Here is a 25,619-nt window from a genome sequence, read left to right as displayed (position 1 = left end):
CAGCCTCCCGAGTAGCTGGGACTACAGGTGTGCACCACCAAACCTAGCTAATTTGTGTATTTTTAGTAGAGACGGGGGTTTCACCATGTTGGCCAGGAGGGTCTTGATCTCTTGACCTCGTGATCCACCCGCTTTGGCCTCCCAAAGTGCTAGGATTACCGACGTGAGCCACTGCACCTGGCCTGGTATAATTCTTTTAGTTCAGCATCCAGAGGACTGAAGATCAATGTGAGAACATTTTCTCATCATTCATATAACCAAGAACAGGAACTGAACAGTATCTGATTTCACTTGATTTTTGAGCTATCATCATCGGTGCATATATGGATGGCTCTCTTCCATTTTTCAAGTGATCCTCCCACCTTGGCCTCTCAAAGTGCTGGGATTACAGGTGTGAGCCACTGCACCTGTCCTACCCTGCATTTTGATTTTACGATGCTCTTGTTTCCTCTTTTCATGCCTCGTAGTTTTATCATGCATACTTGTTGGCCGGCAGTATTCTTCTCCATTATGCTTTTCAGAAGACAAAGTAGTGGAGTGCATGGTTTTTAATTAGAATGGATTTTTCCCTAACTTATTATTATTTTTTTTTTAGTTTTTTTTTTTTTTTTTTTTTTGAGACGGAGTCTCGCTCTGTCGCCCAGGCTGGAGTGCAGTGGCGCGATCTCGGCTCACTGCAAGCTCCGCCTCCCGGGTTCACGCCATTCTCCTGCCTCAGCCTCTCCGAGTAGCTGGGACTACAGGCGCCCGCCACCACGCCCGGCTAATTTTTTTTTTTTTATTTTTAGTAGAGACGGGGTTTCACCGTGGTCTCGATCTCCTGACCTCATGATCCGCCTGCCTCGGCCTCCCAAAGTGCTGGGATTACAAGCGTGAACCACCGCGCCCGGCCTTTAGTTTTAAAACTATTTTTGTTCTTTTGGTTTTCTTTTTCTTTGTTTACTTTCCCCAGCTGCTTGATATGAAAGCATTTGTGGTTTCAACATTTGTGAAGATGTTAACATCACTGAGTTATCTTTATGTGTACATGGACGCCTATATATCTTTTTTCTGTGCTAGTTAAAACTAAGTTATTGGTTGGGCATGGTGGTTTATACCTGTACTCCCAGGATTTTGGGAGGCTGTGGTGGGAGGGTCACTTGAGCCCAGGAGTTAGAGACCAACCTGGGCAATCTAGCAAGACTCTACCTCTACAAAAATTTAAAATAATAGCAGTAGTCCCAGCAACTTGGGAGGCTGAGGTGGGAGGATCACTTGAGCCCCGGAGGTTGAAGTTGCAGTGAGCCGTGATGACAGGCTGAGATCTTGTCTCTGAAAATAAATAAATAAATAAAACGAAGGTGTAGACATTATGATATTTCACTTGCATCCAAAAATACATTCTTCAATATAACCAGAATACCGATATCATTCATAAGAAAACAATGGTAATTTCAAAATCTAATACAGAATTCTTATTCAAATTTCCCCAGTTGCCACAAGAATATCTGTTACAACTGTTTTGATTTACTTTTTAAAACCAGGATTGAATCTTGGTTTACACGTTGCATTTGGTTGTGTCCCTTTGATCTTTCATTCCAGAATAGCGCACCTACCTAAAAAAAAAACTCAGGAGTTGACTAGAGAGTCCAGAGAATATCCCATATTCTGGATTTGCGTGCCTTGCGTGGATTTGCGTGCCCTGCGTGGATTTGCGTGCCTTGCGCGGATTTGCGTGCCTTGCGTGGATTTGCGTGCCTTGCGTGGATTTGCGTGCCTTGCGTGGATTTGCCTGTTTATCCCTGGTGTCATTTAGCTTGTTCCTCTGCTTTTGGTATATCCGGTAAACTGGAAGTAGTTTGGCAGCTGGCTGGGTCCAGGGTCCGCGTTTTTGGCAGGTATGTTTCATAGATGATGCTGTGTGCGAGGATATGTTTTTAGAGTTTCATCTCTAAAGGCAACTGAAAGTAGACGGCTCCCAGGCCTTGTAGAGTGATTACTAATTGACATGAACATTAAACAGGCAAGAGTTATTTCTACCCGAGGAAAACCTAATGAGGAAAACATCTGGCCCCTTAGCAGAGGCTGGGAAATGCTTGTGTCTCTTCCAGGGACTAGGCAGCGCCTGGCGACGTGCAGCGCTTTGTCAACGTGCATTTTTCTGACTCCGTATGTTCCTGCGGTTGAGGGGCGGCGAGGCGCGGGGCAGCGCGTGGAGAGGAAGGCCTGGCCAGGCCACTTGGGTTTTGTTTGGACGGAGGATTTGGCTCTTCATTTTATTTACACCATGGTGGATGGTTTTGTCCCTCACCTCCTCTCTAATCCCATATTTCATCTCTCTGGCCAACAACCGAATAATAAAGTAAATAGATAGGACAAGCTGGTGGGTCCCACAGAGCTGGAGCCGACGAGACTCGCCTGAAAATTCTCTTCCTTAGATTTTGAATTCCGTGACTCAGACTTGTGTTTAAACACGCACACGCACACATACACACACCCGTCACAGAAATGTGGGTGGGAAAGTGGAGGACTGAGGGTCATTATGTCTCTCTGTTCCCACCTAAGTGGCCATTTCTAGATGCCATTTTAAAATTGTTTCCTTCCTGTAATAAGAGCCTCTTGTACTAAAGAAAATCATCTTTCCTGAAATGTGGGTTTCTGGGGTCTGAAAAAGAAACATTGTGAGTGTAAGGATGTGGAGCGTCCTGGCTCTGTGTGAGGGCACAGGGATCCCCTCAGGGGAGGGGGCTTCCGCCTGGCCCTGAGAACCGTGTGGCCTGCCCTCGGGCCATCCCTTCTTCCTCTGGACTCCATGATCCTCAGGCCCTGCTGGCTGTGATGGCCTAAGGGCTGTGGTTACTGACAAATTGGCAACCTGGGTGCATGGATGCGTGTGTGTGTGGTGTGTGTGTGTGCGCGCGTGCTTGCAGGATGCTCTCTCTTGCAAGCAACTCTTCTCAATGACTCTATGAGGCAGGTACTCCATTACCGCAAGAGGAAGATGAGGAAGCTGAGGCACAGAGAGGCTAAGGGAGTTGCCCGAAGTCATATGGCGAGGAAGTGGTGGAGGTGAGAAGGTAGCCACATGTCTGTCTCTAGGAACTCTCAGGGGACTCCCTTGCAGACAGACAATGCTACATGTAGTCCAACTGATCCCTTGACTGGCTTTACTGTGACATCTTTAAACCATTCACCCAGCGTCTAGGTGACACGTCTTGGGCCACTAGCCACTGTGGGTTGGGTTTTGCTGGAAGCCTCCTCTGCACATTCCACTGTGAATTGCTCTCCCCACTCAGACCAGGGGCTCCAAGGCTTCTGGCTGACCCTTGAGCATTGCACAGGTTGACAGGGCTGTTTGGTTCCTTGTCAGCCAGTCCAGTGAAGGGCTGGGTAACTGTAGGAGAGCCCAGCTTCCGAATCTAAATCAAGCAATACCAATCAACGAAAAACACCATGGTCTTCTGGCTTGAAAAACTTCCTGGTGAATAAGAGGCAACATTACATTTCATTTTCTGGATGTATCTTCCCACCCATCCCCCCCAACCCCCCAAGAAAATCTAGTTACTGCGACCCAAGAGCAACCAGCAAGCTTGAGATATGTTCAAGCTCAGACAGAGTGATGTGGCGATGACTGGAAGCCCATGCTCAGGTCTGAAGGAGTTTCACCTGCACGTGGGCTTCAAACGGGGCTGTCCTCCCAGGGGCGGCTCCCAGGGCACCAAGGGATGGACAGCACTCCCAGCGCGGGAGCAGCACCTGGTTCACTACTGCAGGGTTTGGAGCTTTCTGCAAGAAACAGCTCAGCTGACTCCTCGCAGGAATTTGCCTGCCTTCCGAGGGTGGGTCCAGCCCCCACCACCATCACAGGAGTCTGGACAGCGGGAGAAAACCTGGTTGCTTCCCCCTGGGTAAAGTGAGCCCTGAAAAAGGCAGGCTTTTGTAGACGGATCTATACGTTTGACGGCCTCATTCTCTGAATCCTGAATCAAGACTTAGATCTCTCAGTGAGCTTTCATGCTGTTTGAGGGTTTAAGAGGCAGCTTGGGAGAGTGTATTTTGTAGCTGAAATGTGAATTTCTGGGACATTTTGACAGCTTATGAGGACTGAGGTTTAGGCACTTGGAATTGTAACTTCCCTGGAGATTCCTGGGTGTTTGGTTGCTGTATTAGTTTGCGAGGGCTGTTTCAGAGTGCCACAGCCTGGGGACTTAAACAGCAGAAATGGATCGTCTCTCAGTTCTGCAGGCTGAAAGTCAAAAATCAAGGTGCTGGCAGGGTGGGTTCCTACTGAGGGCTGGGAGGGAAACTGCTCCAGGCTTCTCTCTAGCTTCGGGGGTTTTCTGGCGATGTTTGGCATCCCTTGGCTTGTTGAACTCATCCTGATCTCTGCCTTCATGTCCATGTGGCAGTGTTCCCATGTGTGCCTCTCTCTGTCCACGTCTCTCCTTTTTATTTATTTTATTTTATTTTATTGATTTTTCTTTTTTCTGAGACGGAGTCTTGCTCTGTTGCCCAGGCTGGAGTGCAGTGGCGCGACCTCGGCTCACTGCAAGCTCTGCCTCCTGGGTTCACGCCATTCTCCTGCCTCAGCCTCCTGAGTGGCTGGGACTGCAGGTGCCCGCCACCACGCCCAGATAATTTTTTTGTATTTTTAGTAGAGACGGGGTTTCACCAAGTTTGCCAGGATAGTCTCGATCTCCTGACCTTGTGATCTGCCCGCCTCGGCCTCCCAAAGTGCTGGGATTACAGGCGTGAGCCACCGCGCCCGGCCCCACGTCTCCTTTTTATAAGGACACCAGTCTCATTAGATTAGGGCCCACCCTAATGACCTCATCTTAACTTGGTGCAGCCAGCAAAGACCCTGTTTCCTAGTAAATCACAATCTGCAGCGCTGGGGGTTAGGATCCAACACGTGAGTTTTAGTTGGGAACACAACTCCACCCACCGGCCTTCACCATATTTGGCTCTGCAAGCCACGGCCTCCTTGGTGCAGTCAACCTCCACCTGGTCATAGGACACTCAATTAAGAGCGGAACGATGAGGGCTCACTTTTCAAAGCGTGCTCATTGAAGTGGCAGGAGGCTGTGAATCACAGGGACCCAGTGCTATATGTGGACGTTGCTTCAAGGAGAGAAGAGGAGATGGGGAGAGTTGGGATGTTTACACTATTGCCTGGGAAGGGATGGGCTCATGGGCTCTGCTCCCGGGCTGCCTCACCCCAGCCCTGTTGATACACTGGCTGTTCAGGACCCTTTCCCCAGAGCCCCAGGCTGGGTTCTGGCACTAAGGCCCACACCCACAATGGAAAGGCTCGAGGTATTGGAATGTAAGTCCCCCTGCCCCCCCAAGACTTCCTGAGAGCTGCCAGGTGAGCATGGCAGGAGGTGACCACACTGTTTTAATATCTGGAAGTCACCAGAAAGGGTCAAGCCCTGCCGATGGTTCTGTTGTTAAAGGGGCCATTTCCAGCACAGCTTTGGGGGGGACAGATAGAAACAAATGTTTCATGAACTAACCTCCACCCAGCGATTCCTCCTCAACGTGGAAATGGCAGTGCTGCGTAGCAGGGAGGTGAACTCTGCACTTAGGGTCTACTGGGGACAACTTAAGGAAAGCTCATTTGCATCTTGGGTTAAAGCACCCTGGGCGCCGGGCCTCTCTCTGGGAATCTCTGTGGGTGTGTGGAATTAGATGCACCTGTGTTCAAGGCCAGACGGCACGCCTCTGTGCTGCGTGGTGATGTGTAAGCCACCTGACTCCCGGAGACTCAGTTCCCACACGTGGACAGTGGGCACAGGGCTCCTGTGAAGAGGACCCAGATGATGGGTGTCAACAGGCAGTGGCAAATGACAGCCGGCAAGTTAAGCTGAATCCAGCCAAATCCCAAGCCTCCACCTTGCTGGGGTCACTTCCCCCACCCAACCCCACTGCAGAATCCGTACTGTTACAAATGGAGGCAAAAAGCACTCCCTAAAATACTCGTGACTCTAATTCCTGTGACGCTAACCCAAAATACTCATGACTCTAAACCAAGACTCCCCCATTTTTTTCTTTTTAAGAGGAATTACCCAATAGAGCTTGGAATTTGTTTATTAGTGGTTATTTGTGCACATTTGCAAAAGGGGGAGACCAGTTGGAGACCGCAGTATTTACGAAAAGAAAAAAAAGCTCGTGTCCTGTTTTCATGTGTGTGTGTGTGTTTTAATGAGCCACATTCGCTACAGCGTGATCTGCTGGGCACGGGGATTACCGAATATTCTAGAGTCTAAGGCCCTAGATTGTACCGTTATTGTAAGATGCATCATCAGAGTAGTGACAGCTTTTCAGAAGGGAAAAATGCCACCATCTTAACATACGCGTCGATTGTAAAAGGCATCATGAATTCAGAAACGTTAAAAAGAGGGTAAAATGTAAACCAGGAAATACGGTGTGTGAATGCTGACCATCTGGCAGCGGGCAGGACAGCCACAGCCTCATCAGAGGGTGGGAGACAGAGCAGGGGACAGTCTGGGGGTTGCTGTTGAGTTTGGGGTTGGAAAGGCAGCTCCGTGTGGGTGGGAGCCTCATATGCGTGAGATCGGCCCAAATGTCCCAGTTAGGGAACCCATTTTTGGACTTTTCTTTTTTTAATTGTAGATTGATAATTATAGTTAGTTGTATATGTTTATGGAGTACAAAGTGTTGTTTTCATTTATGAATACAATATGAAAAAATTAAATCAAGCTAATTAACATATCACCTCAAAACTTTTCATTTTTTTATGCTGAGAACATTTGAAGTTTACTCTCTTAGTGATGTTAAAATGTACAATACATTATTATTTACTATTTTATTATGATGTGCACTGTATCTCCAAGGAAAATAAAATTCCTCCTCCTTTTTAATTGAGGCCCTGTACCCTTTGACTATTGCCTTCCAATTTTCCCTAACCCCTGGCTCTGGTAACTGCCATTCTATCCTCTGCTCCCTTCCCTCCCTCCTTCCCCTCTCCCTTTCCCTTTTTTTTTTTTTTTTTTTGAGATAAGGTCTCACTCTGTCACCCAGGCTGGAGTGCAGTGGCGTGACCCTGGCTCACTGCAGTTTCCACCTTTCAGGCTCAAGCAATCCTCCCGACTCAGCCTCCAGAGTCTGGGCCCACAGGCCTGTGCCCCCACACCTGGCTATTTTTTTTATCTTTTGTAGAGATGGGGGTATCACTATGTTGCCAGGGATGGTCTCCAACTCTCCAGCGATCCTCCCATCTCAGCCTCTCAAAGTACTGAGATTACAGGCATCAGCCACCATGCCCAGTCATCTGCTTGTTTTCAATTCCACATGTAAGTGAGAACATGTGGTATTTGTCTTCCTGTGCCTGGCTTATTTCACTTAGCATAATGTTCTTCAGTTCCATCCACATGGCTGCAAATGGCAGAATTTCCTTCTTTTTAAAGCTAATAGTACTCCATTGTATGTATGTACATTTCCCCTATCCGTTCATCTGTTGCTGGACGCTTAGGTTGATTCCGTATCTTGGCTATTGTGAATAATGCCACAGTGAACATGGGAGCGCAGATACCTCTTTCACATACTGATCTCAAATCTTTTGGCTAAATCACCAGAAGGGTGATTGCTGGATCTATGGTAGTTCTATTTTTATTTTTTTGAGGAACCTCCATAGAGTTTTCCACAATGGCTGTGCTAATTTACCAACAGCATTCAAGCATTTTCTTTTCTTCATATATATATTTTTAATTAGGCCTTGAGGCTTACTTTTTTTTTCAGACTGAGATGACGTTTTGAATCTATTTTTTGGTATGTGAAAGTTTTTTTTTATATACACTTTAAGAAAATTCTTTTCTTTAAGAATGTTGAATATTTGTCCCTCCTCTCTTCTGGCTTATAGAGTTTCTGCCGAGAGATCAGCTGTTAGTCTGATGTGCTTCCCTTTGTGGGTAACCCTACCTTTCTTTCTGGCTGCCCTTAACAGTTTTTCCTTCATTTCAACCTTGGTGAATCTGACAATTATGTGTCTTGGGGTTGCTCTTTTCGAGGAGTATCTTTGTGGTGTTCTCTGTATTTCCTGAATTTGAACGTTGGCCTGCCTTGCTGGGTTGGTGAAGTTCTCCTGGATAATACCCTGAAGAGTGTTTTCCAACTTAGTTCCATTCTCTCTGTCACTTTCAGGTACACCAGTAAGATGTAGAGTTGGTATTATCACATAGTCCCATATTTCTTGGAGGCTTTGTTCATTTCTTTTCACTCTTTTTTCTCTAAATTTCTCTTCTTGCTTTATTTCATTAATTTGATGTTGAATCACTGATACTCTTTCTTCCACTTGATTGAATTGGCAATTGAAGCTTGTGCATGCATCACGTAGTTCTCATGCAATGGTTTTCAGCTTCACCAGGTCATTTAAGGTCTTCTCTACACTGTTTATTCTAGTTAGCCATTTGTCTAATCTTTTTTCAAGGTTTTTAGCTTCCTTGTGATGGGTTCAAACATCCTCCTTTAGCTCAGAGAAGTTTGTTATTACCGACCTCCTGAAGCCTACTTCTGTCAGCTCGTCAAAGTCATTCTTTGTCCAGCTTTGTTCTGTTGCTGGTGAGGAGCTGCAATCCTTTGGAGGAGAAGAGGCTCTCTGGTTTTTAGAATTTTCAGCTTTTCTGCTCTGGTTTCTCCCCATCTTTGTGGTTTTTTCTACCTTTGGTCTTTGATGTTAGTGACCTACTGATGGGGTTTTGGTGTGGATGTCCTTTTTGTTGATGTTGATGCTATGCCTTTCTGTTTGGTAGTTTTCCTTCTAACAGGTCCCTCAGCTGCAGGTCTGTTGGAGTTTGTGGGAGGTCCACTGTAGACCCTGTTTGCCTGGGTATCACCAGCAGAGGCTGCAGAATAGTAAATATTGCAGAACAGCAAATATTGCTGCCTGATCCTTCTTCTGGAAGCTTCATCCCAGAGGGGCACCCACCTGTATGAAGTGTCAGTCGGCCTCTATTGGGAGGTGTCTCCCAGTTAAGCTACACGGGGGTCAGGGACCCACTTGAGGAGGCAATCTGTCCCTTCTCAGAGCTCAAACCCTGTGCTGGCAGAACCACTGCTGTCTTCAGAGCTGTCAGACAGAGACATTTAAGTCTGCAGAAGTTTCTGCTGCCTTTTGTTCAGCTCTGCCCTGCCCCCAGAGGTGGAGACTATAGAGGCAGCAGGCCTTGGTGAGCTGCGGGGGGCTCCGCCCAGTTCGAGCTTCCCTGGCTTCTTTGTTTACCTACTCAAGCCTCAGCAATGGTGGACGCCCCTCCCCCTGCCAGGCTTGCCGCCTTGCAGTTCAATCTCGGACTAGCAGTGAGCAAGGTTCTGTGGGTATGGGATATAATCTCCTGGTGTACCGTTTGCTAAGAGATGGGGTTTCACCATGTTGGTCAGACTGGTCTTGAATTTCTGACCTCATGATCTGCCTGCCTCAGCCTCCCAAAGTGCTGGGATTATAGGCATAAGCCACTGCACCTGGCCGAGGTTTACTTTTATCTGTTTGGCCTGGGAAAAGTTGTTGAGAGTAAGCCATATAGGGGCATACAATTGCCCCCAGCAAAGTGGTGCTATTTGCAACCTCCTCTCCCCAGCCCACACTCTGCATTCCCCAGGTGGGACTGCCTAACCCCTCTGGTGCATGGGTTGCTTTGAGCTGATACTATTTTTTCTTCATTCAGTGGAGTGGCCTTCTATCTCTCATATTCTAATATTGACAGTTTTTCACATTTTAACATTTCTGAAACAGGTTGTGGCTTAAAATTGATGGCATCTTATAGTTTATAACATATGGCAGCTGACTCAGACTCACCTGTCAGCCATTCTCAGGCCAGGTTTGTGTCCTGATGTTGCCCCTGGGGTGAAATTAAAGCTTCTTTTTATTTTTAGTTTTTAAGTTTGTGTGTGTGTGTGTGTGTGTGGTTTTTTTTTTTTTTTTTTTTTTTTTTTTTTTTGAGATGGAGTCTTATTCTGTCACCCTGGCTGGAGTACAGTGGCGTGATGATCTCAGCTCACTGCAACCTCCGCATCCTGGGTTCAAGCAATTTTCCTGCGTCAGCCTCCACAGCATCTGGGATTACAGACATGCCACCACCACACTTGGCTAATTTTTGTATTTTCAGTAGAGACGGGGTTTCACCATGTTGGCCAGGCTAGTCTTGAACTGCTGACCTCAAGTGATTCACTCACCTCAGCTTCCCAAAGTGCTGGGATTATAGGCATGAGCCACCTTGCCCGGTGAAGTTAAAGCTTCTTGTAGGCCCGTGGGCCCCACTCATCTCTCCTTGGCATCTCAGCCATTTCCCCAAGTGCGACATTCTGTCTCGCCTCACTGTCTCTGCGTCTGCTGCTTCTGAGGCCTGAGTCTGGCTAGTTCTCATGCCATTTCAGTTTCTCCCTTCTGCTGGTTGAATCCGGGGCATTACGAAGGTCTCAGCTGAGACACCCTGTCCTGCAGGAAGCCTTCTCTCACCACCCAGAGTAGGTGGGGAGTCTTGTTATTCCCTATATCACCTGCTTGTGGGACTCTCCTTCCCACCAAACCATGAGCCTCGTGAACATGGGACTCCTTTTTCATCTAGCACCTGGTGCTTAGCACAAATTTCTTAAGAAAACAAATGAACATTATGACCATCATGTTATGACATTTGGAGAAAAGATGAAGATAAAAGTGTTGCAAAGGCAAGTCGTAACAACAATCCATTATCCAGAAGCCCTTATGCACCTGATCAGATTAGGGGAGAAAGAAGAGACTGGCCAGCATGTGGGGGTGAGGAAGGTTTCATGGGCACAAAGGACTGGGCCCCACTTTTCTTCTAACTCAGACAATGGCTGTGCCCCATAGGGACCCTCTGTCACAAACCTCATGACATATCCTTTCAGAACGTCCTCTATGTGTCTTTGCAAGTTGAGAAACTTGAGGCACGTGGCCAGACCTTGTATATGGAGACACAGAGAGTTGTGTGGAGTGCAAATCCTACCCCTGATTGGAGGAATTCAGACATCCACCCTGCCTTCAACAGTTGACTTGATGACTACTGGGCATGGAGAGCAGGCCAGAAGCCTTGGAAAATCTCCAGCAAATGGATCTGCTCACTCAAGGGTCAGTCCCTCTGAAATGAGGCCTTTCTGTTTCATTAATGTTTGGTAATGAAGTGGTTGATGTTGTAGCCACAACAACAGTTTCTTCTTGCCCACTGCCCAAAGAGAGCCCATTTCTCAACACAGGGGAATTGTAATAGAGAGGGAGTTAATACACACAGAGCTGGCTAAACAGGAGACTGGAGTTTTATTATTACTCAAATAAGCTGCCCTGAAAATTTGGAGGCCAGTGTTTTTTAAACATAGTTTAGCAGGCAGGGGGCTAGAGAATGGGTGCTGCTGACTGGTTGGGGATACGATCATGGCAGTGTGGAAAATGGTCCTCATGCACTGAGTCTGCTTCTGGGTGGGAGCCACAGGAGCTGCTGGTCCTGGTGGAGTCGTCCAGTAGTCAGAAATGCAAAAGTCTGAAAACACATCTCAAAAGGCCAGTCTCAGGCTCTACAGTCACGATGTTATTTACAGGAGTAATTGGGGAAGTTGCAAATCTTATGACCTCTGGAGTCGTGGCTGATAATAGTTTAACTATGAATTCAGGCTCCTCTAAGCTGCCTAAGCCACTGGCCTTTCATTAGTTTTACAGAGGCAGTTTCGTTTGGGGGGAGGCCTGTTATCATTTAAACTATAGACTAAATTTCTCCTAAAGTTAGGTTGGCCCACAATCAGGAATGACCAAGGGCAGTTTGGAGGTTAAAGGCAAGATGGAGTTGGTTAGGTCAGATCACTTTTCCTGTCGTAATTTTCTCACTGTTATAATTTTTGCAAAGCTGGTTTTAATGTCGTTGAACTACCTCTATCAAAAAACTCTGAAGTCTGATGGTTTTGCAGCCTCCATAAATGAAGGGTGCTTTAAACACTTGCTAGCATTTCAGGCATGGAAAGGGTATTTTAATGCAGGGTTGGGTCTGTAACTCTAGAGGCAATTGGTATTTCCAGTCAAATACTGCAGTAGACGAAAGCTCCAAATCTTATTTCTTCACAGGCTCTTTTACTGTGGACTCTAACAGAGTCTTCTCTAAACCTCAAAGTTCCTCGAGGGCCCAGTGAGCAGGCAGGGGGTGGTCTCCTGTGGACTCTGCTGTGGTTGGGACTTTACTAGTGGTCCCCAAGGCCAGTAAGGGTCCCTGGGGGGGCGGGTCTCCTGGTTCTATTTTTGATAGCCCCTTTTGTCCCTACCCCTACCATGCAGAACTGTCATCTACACACGTTTTCCTCTCCCTTCCTCTTGCTGAAAATATGAATTGCTCCTTTAATTTTGGGGGCCTGGCTGGCATGTGGGCCTTTTTGGAAGTGCTGAGCCACTAGTGGCAGTAGCTCCATCTGCAGAGAAGAAAGGAAGCATTTCCTCTCTCCATCCTCCAAAAATACCCATGATTTTGTCCTGTGGGTCTGGAAGAGAATCTGGGCTCATCATTCCAGAGAGGAGATGTTTTGCCCGTATGCTCTGAAGTTGTCATCTCCCTTTTTATTCTGGAAGCTGGCCTTGGAGGGCTCTCAGGTCTCGGCCACAGAGCAGGGAAGAGTTGCCTCGATGAAGCACCTCTTTAGGGCAAGGTGACTTCCTTATTTCCTCCTTACTGCTGGGCCCTCCTGAGGAAGGAGGAGCAGTGACCATCCTGAGCTCCCCAAGAACCCCTGCTATAAAAAATGTAATTCCACTTATGATCTCCAGGGTTTAAACAAGTTACCCTACTTTCCCCAAAGGCAGTTTGTCCTGGCTGACATTTAGACACTCCCAGGCCTTAGGGAAGGACAGAGGACCAATGTCATCCTTCAGTATCTGATTCCATTTGAAATGAGAGGTTCTGAATTCCTCTTCAGGGTCACCAGACACACCCTATGGAATTTGGTGTCTTGGCTGAGTTTCCTTGAGAGCAGACATTCTGCAGAAGTGGGGTTAAGGCAAGCCACGTCCAGGCACCGGGTGCTCATGGATGGATTGAGACAAAGGCCAGAGCCTCAAAAACACCTCCGATGACAAGCGGGCTCCCATGCTGCGGTTCCAGCAGATGCTCTGGTGGAGCACAGGACATGAGGCGCACTTCCCAGGACACCAGGGTAGGGCTGCCCAGGTGCTGAAAGAGATGTGGAGGGTGAAGCAGGCCCCCGAGGACAGTGGAGCTGGAGCTCCTCCAGGAGAACAACGCTTGTGTTCCCTCCTCATCAGGCAGCTGGCTGGAAAGTAGCTGTGGGCTTTCTAGAGTGCAGCCTGGGCTGCATCTGCATCAGGACAAGGTCAACGGGAGAGCGCTGATTCTCCATCCAAGATGGAGGGAGGTGGCTGCACACCCCAGGGGCTGATTGACTGATTTATTCATTCATTCATTTAAGTTCATATAGCTAGGGATGATTTTAAAAAACCATTATTTTCGGTTCAGGAGTACATGTGCAGGTTTTTTAAAATTTTCGGTTCAGGAATACATGTCCAGGTTTGTTCAGGGGTTCAGGGGTACATATGCAGGTAAACGTGTGTCATGGGGGTTTGTTGTGCAGATTTAGTCCCCAGGTACTAAGCCTAGTACCCAATAGCTATTTTTTCTGATCCTCTCCCTCCTCCCAGCCTCCACCCTCAAGGAGGCCCCAGTGTGTGTCGTTCCCCTCTATGTGTCCATGTGTTCTCATCATTTAGCTCCCACCTGTAAGTGAGAACATGTGGGATTTAGTTTTCTGTTCCTGTATTAGTTTGCTAAGGATGATGGTCTCCAGCTCCATGCATGTCCCTGCAAAGGACATGATCTTGTTCTTTTTCATGGCTGCTTAGTGTTCTATGGTGTATATGTACCACATTTTCTTTATCCAGTCTGTCATTGATGGGCACAGAGGTTGATTCCATGTCTTAGCTGTTGCGACGAGAGCTGCCGTGAACATATGCGTGCATGTGTCTTTACGGTAGAATGATTTCTATTCCTTTGGGTACATACACAGTAATGGGATTGCTGGCTTGAACGGTAGTTCTGTTTTTAGCTCTTTGAGGAATCGCCACACTGTCTTCCACAATGGCTGAACTAATTTACACTGCCACCAACAGTGTGTAAGTGTTCCCTTTTCTCAGCAACCTCATCAGCATCTGTTACTTTTTGGCTTTGTCATAATGAAGGGCTGTTTTAAAGAGCTCTGAAAGCAGCTTCCTTCTGCCACCAGCTGACCCTAGGTGTGGTGGGAAGGGGGTCCCAACAGCACCCTGCATGCCACTGTGGTGTGTTCTGGGGCGTGGGTCACAGTGGGCCTGGGCTGGCCGCTGGGGACCCCTGGCCCAGATGTCACCTCCCTGGAATGCTGGAAGGCAGGCAGAGCTCAGCCCTAATTGGGAAGGGCATGGCCAGAAGTGACTGCACCCTGTCTGGTTTGCCTGCCTGTCTTGGGTTTTTTTTTGTTTTTTTTTTTTTGAGACGGAGTTTCACTCTTGTTGCCCAGGCTGGTGTGCAATGGTGTGATCTCGGTTCACTGCAACCCCTGCCCCCCCAGGTTCAAGTGATTCTCATGCCTCAGCCTCCCAAGTAGCTGGGATTACAGGCATGTGCCACCACGTCTGGCTAATTTTTGTATTATTAGGAGAGATGGGCTTTCTCCATGTTGGTCAGGCTGGTCTCAAATGCCCAACCTCAGGTGATCTGCTTGCCTCGGCCTCCCAAAGTGCTGGGATTATGGGCGTGAGCTACCGCGCCTGACCTGTCTTGGGGTTTTAGGGGGGCTTCCCTCTTTGCCTTTCTAGATGACTTTCAGCCTCATAGTTTCCTACTCAGAGAGGAGGGCGGAAGGGAGCTGATGTTTCCTGAGCCCTTGCACCAGCCCCGTTAGGTGTCTTATCCTTTGAAAGCCTCTAGCCACCCTGCAGGAAGCGTCATTCTCCTGTTTAGCAGGCTGAGAACTGAGAGATAGGCGAGGCTCCTTGTGGAGTCTGGGTGCACCCTGGGGGAGCTGACCCCAGTATAGCCTCCCCTTGCCCCTACTGGGCAATGAGCCCTTGTCCCCCTCACAGCAGCCTGGGCAGCACCTGCTGGATGTGCCCTGAAGGGACAGAAGTCATCTTGACAAAAGACTTGGAGGCTGGGTGCAGTAGCTCACACCTGTAATCCCAGCACTTTGGAAGGCTGAGGCAGGTGGATAACCTGAGGTCAGGAGTTTGAGACCAGCCTGACCAACATGGGGAAACCCCGTCTCTAATAAAAACACAAAAATTAGCCGGGCGTGGTGGTGTGCACCTGTAATCCCAGCTACTCAGGAGGCTGAGACAGGAGAATCACTTGAACCCGGCAGGCAGAGGTTGCAGTGAGCCAAGATTTTGCCACTGCACTCCAGCCTGGGCAACAGAGTGAGAATCCATCTCAAAAAATAAATAAATAATTAAAATAAAATTTAAAAGACTTGGAGGTTTGAAGCTGCCACTGCTGCTGGCCCTCAGGGTGCTGGTCTCAGCTGTTGTGGGGAAATTAGCCCCTTGGGAGATGGCAGGCTCAGGACGGGCGGCCACACCCAGGGAGCTCTGCCAGGAACTCAGCAGCTCCAGAGGGGGAGGGGTGAAGATGGCTGTTGGAAGCTGAAGGGACACTGGCTGCTGGAACAAATGACCCCCTGCATCTCCGCAGTTTGGCGTGTAGGCCTTTGTGTTCCACTCTATGGAACAGCAGTCCGAGGCAGCCGTGCTTGGGCAACGGCGACCCATCCACAGAGACCTGCATCTCTCCCTCTTGTGTCTTTGCCATCCCCCAGGCCCCTGGACCTGCTTCTTCTCCAGCTGGGGAGTGGAGGGAAGGCTCAGTCATGTCTGCCTCAGAAGCGACACTCAGCACATCTGCCGACATTCCTCTGGCAAGAACTAGTCACTTGGCCTTGGCCTTGCCTGGAAGCAAGGGAAGGGGAAAACGTCGTCCCCGGTAGGGCTGTTGCTGGACAGGGCTGTCTCCCAGGCACCACCCCACACTCGGAGATAAGCACACATTTTTGGTGAGCACATAGCCTTCTCTGCAGTAGCAGGGTCAAGGCCCAGAGGGAAGCGGGTGGCTGTGAGGAAAGGCTGCTCCCTGAGGGCCACCTGCTAGAGGACAAAGTTGAGGGTGAACCCGCAGTTCCCACTCATGGGAAGATGCGTCAGCTGCCCACATGAGCCGAGGCTGGGGCCAGAGCATGACCCCTTGCAGGCAAGATGTTCTCAGACCATGCCTTCCCAGCTGGCGCCTTCGTCCTCGAGAGTGGACTTAGAGCCAGGAGCCCTGGTGGGGAGCAGTGGGGAACAAACAGTGACGAGACAGGTAGTTAGAGCAGAGTCAAATGTGGGGGTCCTTTCAGGTCAGGTCATCCCAGAGGTCAATGTGTCCTTGGCAGAAGCTCCTCAGTTCTCTCCTGGAGATAGCTGGGCTCATGGGCTAGTGACCTGTGGTTCACGAAGAGGGGTCATCCTCTGTTGTCCTCCCTGGCCAGTGGCTTGGAAATGTTCACCCACAAATCCACCAAAAAAAGAAAGGCACACGTGAATAGATGAAGTTGATTCTGGATTTGAATTACGAGATTGATTGGGATGACGAAAACCTTGGAAATCTGGATGAGTGATTTGAATTTTAATCCTTCAGCGTGTTTCACAAGTGAGGAAAGCAAATGACTAATATTTTATTTTCCAGAATCAATCTTTCTATGTCTGATTGGCTCCTTGGATATTCATTCAAAAGACATCATTTTAGATGTCGTGAAACAAAATCCATCTATAACCCCAGTAGGAAGTGATTGAGGCATGAGTAAGACCCAATGAGGGGAGGACCAATGGAAGGGACTTTTTCTGAAAACAAAAGAAAAGTGATTTAAAGAAAAGAATATTTGCTTAGTGACATAGATAGCTCGTAGATAGTCATCCTTGGGAGAAAAATTAAAGTTTAAGTGCACAGCACGATCAATTGTATCTTTTTCCCCCTTCTATATACCATTCCCCACACATGTCTGCTCAGCCAAAAATGATATAATATGTAAAACCAGAAATCCGAGTGGGAGAAACACTTAATAATGATAATTAAATGGGTAAACATGTGTTCTGCCAAAAGTTTAGCAATGTTGCAATCAAGTGAGTAAGACTTTCTCAGAGGTACTCAGTGTGAAGCTTCTTGGTGCATAAGGAAATTCAGTGAACTTTCAACGGGAGCAGTGTGAGTCAAAGGCGAGAATGCGCTCCTCCGGCTTTATTCAGAAACCCTCAGGCTGGACTGAAAGGGGGGATGGAAAGGGAGAAATGGAAGGGAAAAAACGGGGAGCCTTCTAATGAATCTAATGTGGCCAGGCAAAAAGAAAAAAAAAAATCCTTGCAGGAAGCAGAGAACAGGGAGGCATAGCATCGCTCAGCCCAGGATTACAAGAACAAGAAGAGCAAATTCCAGGAAGAGTGAGTTGTACAGCCCGTAAATGCTGATGCTGAGTGAGGAAAGTAGCTCTATTATGCACAAAAACATCCAGGTTTTCTCCCAAGTCAGAGTGTCAGACAGGAATGATCCCAGCGTTAAATCACTCTGCTGAGCTGTGTCACATCAGCTGCATGGGTGGGAGTATACAGGGGAGAGAGAGAGAGAAAGAGAGAAAGCACGGGGGGGAATGAGGAGAGCCCTGGGGCAGGCGAGGGGCTCAGGGCTCTCGAATTGTGATAGTAATTTGCTCTCAAAATAAATCAAGCAAACCCCTAAACACTGTGTAGGAAAGAGGCAGCCGACACAATGTAGGGGCAGAAGCTTGACTCCAGACCCTTCCTAGTTGATACTGGGGGGTGGTGTGCCACCCAGGACCCCAGGGCCATAGCTCAGTCATTGCTGTGGGCCACAGGTGCTGCCCTGCCGCTGTGAGGACACTGCCCCCAGGCACGGACCCTGCTGTGCTCTGTGGCCCACAGCATGAGGACTAGCTACTCAGGTCTGAGCCCCAGCAAGCCTGACTTCCCAGCCTCCTGGCTGTGGGCATGGTGTTAGGATAGAAACTCAGAGTTTATGCCTAAAAGCACCAAACCTTAAAACGAAGGCAAGCCTTCCTTCACAGCCTCCCCACTGCCTCCGTGCCCTGCCCACTCCTTCTCAACAGGCCACAGGAAGAGGGCATTGTGCACCCTTTGCCACCCTGGTCCCTGTGTGGGGAGGGGCCTTGCTGGGGGAACCTGTAGCCAGAGTAGGTTTGGGGCTGCAGGAAGGCGTGCTCTGTGTGCCCCAGTGACACTGATGCAGTAGAAACGGAATGTTGCAGCACGACCCTCAAGCCCACCAGGAGGCTCATCGTGTGTCGCCAAGTCAGAGGTGAGATGAAAATCTGCTTATCGCATGGCCAACATGGCAAGACATCAGTAACACCAGGCGAGGGCTGTCATCAGTGTGCTCTCCCCAGTAGTTGAATGCGGGGAGGCCTGTAGACCCCAGACTCTCTCAGGGCAAGTGGTCCCCCAGCGTGCAGAAAGCTCCTTGCAATCTGAAAGCACATCACACAGAGCAAGGAAGTTCTTTGCTTCAGCCTTCCCTTTGTTTACCCCCACTGCACTCCGACTGTGATTTGGGGCATAGGAACTGTGTACAACAGACTCAGGCTGGAGTCTTGGCTGTGCCCTTTCTAGACAGTGACCTAGAGCATGTCATTTTTCCCATCGGTGTCTCTGATTCCTGTGTGAAGAGTGTGTGGGGGAGAGCTCCTGAGCTTGCCTGGACCCAGTGCTCTGCTCTGGTGGACCACAGGGAGTTTCTATTCTCCTCCCTTCTCAGACAGGGCCAGAGCACTGCTCCCAGCCAACGAGCTGGGAGGGGAAGTGATGAGGATCACTGCTGGGCCAAATCATTACATCATTTGTGATGTTCGTTTTACCCATAATTCCTTTGGAGAAATGCTCCAAAGTGAAGAAATGGCTCAGATGAGTCTAGATGAACCCAACCAGCCCACTGAGATGGCCTGAGATTCCCAGGTGCACGCGTGCATGCACACAAGTGCATACCAAGACACACACACACCCCTAATGGAGACAGTCCCTGATTTGAGTACTAATAGGTTGTCCTGTCTCATACCTGCCTAGAAGAGTTGTGCCAACTGGTGTTTTGTAAATGCCTGAAAGCCCCTGGGAGAAAGGGCCCTGGCCAGGTTGGATGGATGCCTTCACAATAACCAGTGAGGATGCTAAATTCCCAGGGCAAACTTGGGAGGCCCTAAGGTGCCTTTCTCTTATGATTAGAATGATCCCGTCACCTCCCATAGATGATTGGCCCCGATATTGAAACTCGGGAAATGAAACTGCACCCATCCTTGGTCCCTGGGTCACGAATGGAGCCCACTTTAGCACAGGGGTTTCAAACCAGGGTCTATGAGTTGGCTTCAGGGTCCTTCTTAATTCATTGAGAAGTGTGTGCCAACAATAATTTTTTGGTGGAAAGGGTACATAGCTTTGTTGGATTCTCAAAGGCATCTGTGATCTCCTGAACCTTAAGAACAAGTAGATCAGTTTAATACGTTCTAAGGTAGAAGGAATTTTGGTCAATTGTGCAAATAAATGGAAAGATATAAACTGCCAATAGTTCCAGAGAAAGTCAGTGCGAAGCCAATTCTAGGCACTTGATTAACATGATTGTTACTTTCCTTGTAATTCCTGGCCCGAAAGCCTCCCTTGATGCCACTTTTCCCAGCCAAGTGGTGCTTTCTTCCAAATGCCTTGAGGTGCCGCTCAGATTTTGGAGGGCGGCCAGTGCCATGACTTTAGGACACGCTTAACTTTCCAGGCCCCCAAAGGGCCAGGCAAGTGGCCCCTTTTCTTTTTGTTTGTCCCCTCGTCCCCTTCTCTTTTCCTCATTGTTTTGTGGATTTTAAAAGATATTTATATTTTATTTTGTTCTCGATCTCATTTCCACAAAAGATATGAAGCGTCTGATTTTGTCAAGATGGAGGGTGTGTGAATCCTTTGTGTATCTTACAAATGTCCTTTCACCAGAACATTTAAGGAGGGCCCTGGATACTCAAGAGTCAGTTAATAAAATCACCGCATTCACCGAAGATGGACCGCAGAAGCGTTTCCCTTTCCGTCCTCACTGACAAGGCACGATGCTTGTGTCTGCCCTCTGCCTTGGGAAACAGTGATCGTCTCCAGTATTGATTCTTTTGTTGGATGGTTGGACGGTTCCTTGGGGATTTGATGGCCTTAGAGCCACCATCCTAAGGTTGCCTCTTCGCTGGTGACAAGGCTAAGATTGTTTTGTGGATATGGCTTTTGTTACTGTTCTTTCAGTACGTTCTTGATGTGAATTTGTTTTATTGTGATTTCTTTCTCATTACAGGAGAAATGACCTAATGCATTTAGAGTTTTGATTAAGTTCCAGCTTGTTAAGTGTTTTGCCCTGCTGAACAGTTTGTGAGTTGAAGAGGCCAGAAGCATAAGAAGCTCCAGGAAGCTTCCAGCTGGCCCCTGGCAGGGAAACATGTGCCTACCTTGGCCAGATGTAGGTTTGAGACAGACATGTTTCTCCATGTTGAAGCCTAAGCTTCTCCAGCTCTTGAAGAGGGACACTGTGTTTGTCATTGGCCAGGGAGTCCCCTCCAGCCTTTCTCTTTTGGACACTTTTACCCAGGGGTGTAAATGATTGTGACTGTCAGTCCAGAGCTCCTGTGGAGACCCTGTATTGCAAGGTGTACCAACAGGTGCAAGGAACCAAATCAGGCCTCTGTTCCAGCTCCTCTCTGACTTGCCTGTTCAGGGCAGTGACAGCCACATTCCCTTCAGATAACAGGAGTCCAAGTTGGCCCTTGTCCATTCTCATCCTGGTGCTCTGACTATACACCAGGTGCTACCCAGTGCAGTGTGGTGAGCAAAGGACATTGCAGCTTCTTGGCTCTGGCTTTTGGGCACAGGTGCAGCTGACCTCCAGTCCAGAGCCCTGATGGAATTAGCCCTGCCCTGGGGTCTGGGAGCAAGCTCATGGAGACAGAAGAAGGGGAGGTCCAGAGGGGTAACCAACAGATGACTAGTGTCAAGAGCAGAGCTTGGTGCCAGGGCCCAGGGCCAGGAACGTAGCATCAGGTGGATCTGGGGTGACCCAAGAGAGCTGGACATCCTCACATGCCTTTGTGGCTCGTCATGTGAGGGGGAAGTCTTCTGTGGAAAGAGCCAGCAGACAAAGAATCAACCAAGGCAATCATTTTGGCCACTTACCAATCCCTTGGGTAAAAGTCCATTGGGTGTTTAACTGGCTCATCACATAGACATACAGATTTTATGATGGTTTGATTTAGGGTTTTTCAACTTTACAATGGTGCAAAAGTTATACACATTGACTAGAAACCATACTTCAGTACAGTGTTCAACAAACTGCATGAGGTATTCCACACTTTATTATAAAATAGGCTTTGTGTTAGATGATTTTGCCCAGCTGTAGACTAATGTCAATGTTCTGAGCCTGTTTAAGGTCAACTAGGCTAAGCTATGATGTTTGGTAGGTTAGGTGTATTAAATGCATCTTCTATTTATGATATTTTCAACTTATGAAGGGTGTATTGGGATGCAACCCCATTGTAAGTCAGGGAGCATCTGTAGTCTTTATAGGCCAATGTCCTCATGGAATAGTGAGGCAGACACTCAGAGAAGCTGTGTGAGGTGCCCAGAAGTCTTCTGTCATTCAGCTCAGGTTCAGTCCTCCCCGCTCTGTTCACGGTTCCTTCACTCCCACCAGACAGTCCCATCTGTTCCCTTAACATATTGTCCTCAGTTTGGTTTTGACATTTCCTTGTCTTCAAAGCCCAGCAAATTCAATGCCTTACATCTGAACTCTTCCTCTAGGGAGTTTGGAATACTCTCTATGCATCTTTTTAGACTTCTGGAATGTTGTAAACCTTAAAAGTAGGAAATCGTTGAGGAGGCACTTGAAAGTCCCTGGCTTACAGTATCACTCCTAGTCTTTCCTCACTAAGAATTTTCTCAACTTTCATTTCTTAAGGGTTACCAAGCAAGTCACATCCTCAACTTTCATCGGCGAGGCCTTCATGTTTGCTATGAGCCAGTTCAAAGAGAGCAGGGTCTCGGGCTTTGGCCTCAGACCAGCAAACTGGGGCTGGCCTGGCCTTTGCCCTCATTCCTGGATATCTGTAACATCCCATGTCACTGGATAAATGCAGTGAAGCCATTCCTCCTCTAAGGGTCAGTGCCTTTTCTCAGGCCACAGAGCAAAGCCGAGTTAGGAAGACTCCAAGGTAACAGAGTTTTAGGAGCACAGAACCAGAGCAAGGAGCGAGCAGCTGAGAGATGCTGGAAGTGGTGTGGAAGTGGCGTTCCATTTCAGGGGACGGCATCTCACTTCCACTCTCTGGCTTCCATTTCTTATGGGCAGTCACTGCCCTCAGTAAGATTGATGGAGCCCAGGTTCTCCTCTTCTTTGGGATGTGCACGGACCTCAAGCAGTGGGCATCATTAAGCATGTGCTTCAGCGTAGTGAAAAGATAGGATTCTGAGGGTGTCGGCTCCGTGGAGGCCCCTCTTCATTTGCTGCTTCTAAGTGGCTCCTGTACTAAGACACATTCTGTGGCTGCAGGAAAATGAATCTTTGTCTACCCAGTCCGTCTAGCATGATGCTTCAACTTTGCAGCAACTACATGCTTCAACTTTGTAGATAGCATTAGGGGTGGATGTCAACTCTCCAAGCATTCAGTGAATAAGCACACTGTCTTGTAAGGAATATATATAGGTATATATATAGCATTAATAGAGTTCCTGCCACATGCCAGGAGGCACTGGGCACTTTACCCTATGGTGCAGCATTTAATCCTCACAGAAAATTCCTCATAGAAAAAAGGTAGGAGCTATTATCATCTCTACTTTAGAGACAAGGAAAGTAGGCTTAGCAAGAGGAAGTGGCTTTCCTCAGGCCACATGGGTAAAGTGGCAGAATGAGGCTCAAACCTGGGGCTGTGCGGCTCCAGTGTCCACATACCTCCCACGAGCTGGTCAGCCTCTCAGTGATGATAGTGGCTTTGAAGGTTTAGAGGGAATGGCTTCAGCTGGGTGTCCAAGCAAGCCACATCTTTAAAATGAGTGCCTTCTAAGTGGGTAGAACTCAGAGAAGCAGAGAGGAAAGGAGGGAAATTCCAGGTGGGCTGGGCCAGTAGTGAAAACACACATAACTGGTTTGATGGATGGTGAATGAACAAGTTTGGCCAGAATCAAGCAGCGTTTCTCAACAGGGGCACCACTGGCATCGGGATGAGACAATTGTTCAGTGTGTGGGACTGTTTCAGGCATTAGAGGGTAATTCTCATGCCTGTACCCTGCCCAGTAAGTGCCACCCCCATCCTAATGACAATGGAAATGCTTCTACACATTTCCAAACACCCTCTAGGGCACCCCAGGTTGAGAACCACTAGGGAAATGCGAGCTGGAAATCAGCTGGGGACTGTTATTGGGATGAGACTGAGGAAGGCCTGGAAAGCCAGACAAGGTTAGCCTTGAGGCTGGAGACGATGGGGAGTGACTGAAGGTTTATGAATGAAGAAGAGTGTGCGGGGTGGCCAGAGGGAGGCACTGGAGGAGGAGAGAACCTAGACTCCAATGAGAGCAGACTCTCAAGGTAGCTGAGAATGCCTGTAAGCCACCTTCTGCCAGTCCTACAGGGATCAGTCTCGTATTCACATGAAAGAGCCCAGCACCACCCCCAATAGAGGTACAATGACACAGAAGTGTGCATGACTCCCTGATCAATCTCTAAATCAGGGGCTCTGCTCAAGGCGTGGTGGGGAATCAAGGCTAGATAATAAAGAGGTAAACTACCCTGATATTACTAACAGAAAGGAAGCAAGGAAGGAAGGAAAGGAGGGAGAGAAACTGTAAGAAAGATGACTGGGAAGCTTGCCAATGATTATTTCTTTGCCTTTTTACTTCAGTTTATTTAAACTGTCTCTGAGCCTGCATCCCTTTATCCAAGAGGTCATCAAACTTTGTCTTATAAACTTCATCACAGGATTAATTTGCTAACAAGGAACGTGCTGTACCAGCCATGGGTATTTGAGCTAGGAGTCTCAAGGAACTGAGTACATACTAACAGACCCTCATAAGCCTTAGCCCTTGACCTTTGCTATCTCCAGGCAGAGAGAAGTACAGGGCTGTGGAGTGGAGGAAGAAGCCTCTGAGGTCCATGTGAGCTGGCTGTCTCCACATGTGTCCACTGGGGAATGAAAACTGAAACCTAGACCCCTAGTTGCCCTTTGGGACCACTGGGCATTGCTCTTTGGCCTGGAAAAGACGCTGTAACTGCTAGCATTCCAGTTATCAGACAGCTTCAAGATGATATGTAGTTTTGTTTATAAGGAAAAATGCCAAGCCCCTGAGAAAATTCCCAGAACAATGACTGTAACTCATGACAAGACAGGGTATATGAAGTTTTCCGGCGCCTCGGCCCAGGTTGTTGATGTAGAACCTCATGGGGTTTTCTTTTTCATCCTCCGAGGAAGTTATGCTTTTTCACCAAAATACTGATTTTTAAAAATGAAACTTCATGGCTTTTCTGGGAGGATTCAAAGGAATTCTATCCTAATATCAGTGTTTCTCAAGAACTTCCTCCACTCCGTTTCAGCTGGGCTGTAAGTCCTCATTTCCCATCCAGAGTAGGGGCTGATTTTGTAATGCGTTATCACACTGATACTGGATTTTAACTCAGAGGGTGGGGTGGTGTGATCTTAGTTTAATAAAATTTAAAATTCCCCAAGTCCTACTAATACCCACAACTCTATGACGGCAGAACAAATTTTGTTATGTATTTCATGAGGAACACTACCCAGGATCCTATTCCAAACTTCCACCAGTTCTGAAAATGTCTAGCCAATATCTCTTAAAATACTGACTTTTCTCCATTCTTTTCCTCTCCTTCTCTACTCTGATTAAATGCATGTTGGTCTTCTCATTCCATCATCCATATTTCTTAACTTCTCTTTCATATTTTCCATTTTTTTGTCTCTGTGCTTCATTCTAGATGATTTATATTGACCTAGCTTCCAGTTCCCAAATTCTTTCTTCAGCTTTTTCTGCTTTTGTTGAACCTGTTGACTGAGTTTTAAATTACAATTATTCCTTATTTTTATTCCTAGAAGTTCCATTTGGTTCAATTTCAAATGTGCTATGTCACTTTTTATAGTTTCCTATTCTCTGCAGGATCTTTTAAGCTTCGAAAATCTTTTAACATCCAGAAGTGTAGTTATTTTATAATCCATGTCGTATGATTCTAGAATCTGACTTTTTGCAAGTTTGTTTCTGCTGTTCATTCTTTCTATTGGGTCTCACTCATGGTGCCTTGTTTCCTTATGTGCTTGGTTATTTTTTATTGTGTAATGCTCATTGTCCTTGAAAAATTATTTGTGGGATGAAGTGCTTCCCTTCAGGATTTGCATTTTTTTTTTCCTGAAGTTGCCTGAGGTCACTACTAGTCAAAGAGTACTTTAAACTAAATTTGCACTTAAGATTAGTTTGGGACCATCCAGAATGTGAATTTGGGATGCAGACCTCCCTAGAGGCCTACTTATGATTACAAACATTGAGAGGACATCGTCATCCTCTCCTGCTCTGCTCAGTG

At 47.7% G+C, this 25,619-nt stretch overlaps 1 long non-coding RNA gene across 1 annotated transcript in view; it reads left to right on the top strand.

The window, feature by feature from the left end:
- Positions 1–1,759: 1,759 nt before the first annotated feature.
- Positions 1,760–25,619, top strand: part of LOC129481994 (uncharacterized) — a 100,178-nt gene continuing 76,318 nt past the window's right edge. Inside the window, exons 1-2 of the long non-coding RNA XR_008657560.1 lie at positions 1,760–1,877; positions 10,889–11,083. This is a non-coding gene — a long non-coding RNA (uncharacterized lncRNA). The remainder of the gene's footprint in view (positions 1,878–10,888; positions 11,084–25,619) is intronic.

Source organism: Symphalangus syndactylus, chromosome 5 (assembly GCF_028878055.3).
Source record: "Symphalangus syndactylus isolate Jambi chromosome 5, NHGRI_mSymSyn1-v2.1_pri, whole genome shotgun sequence".
NCBI lineage: Eukaryota > Metazoa > Chordata > Mammalia > Primates > Hylobatidae > Symphalangus > Symphalangus syndactylus.
The sequence above is the reverse complement of the archived record's forward strand: the minus strand, read 5'-3'. Positions and strand labels throughout refer to the sequence as shown.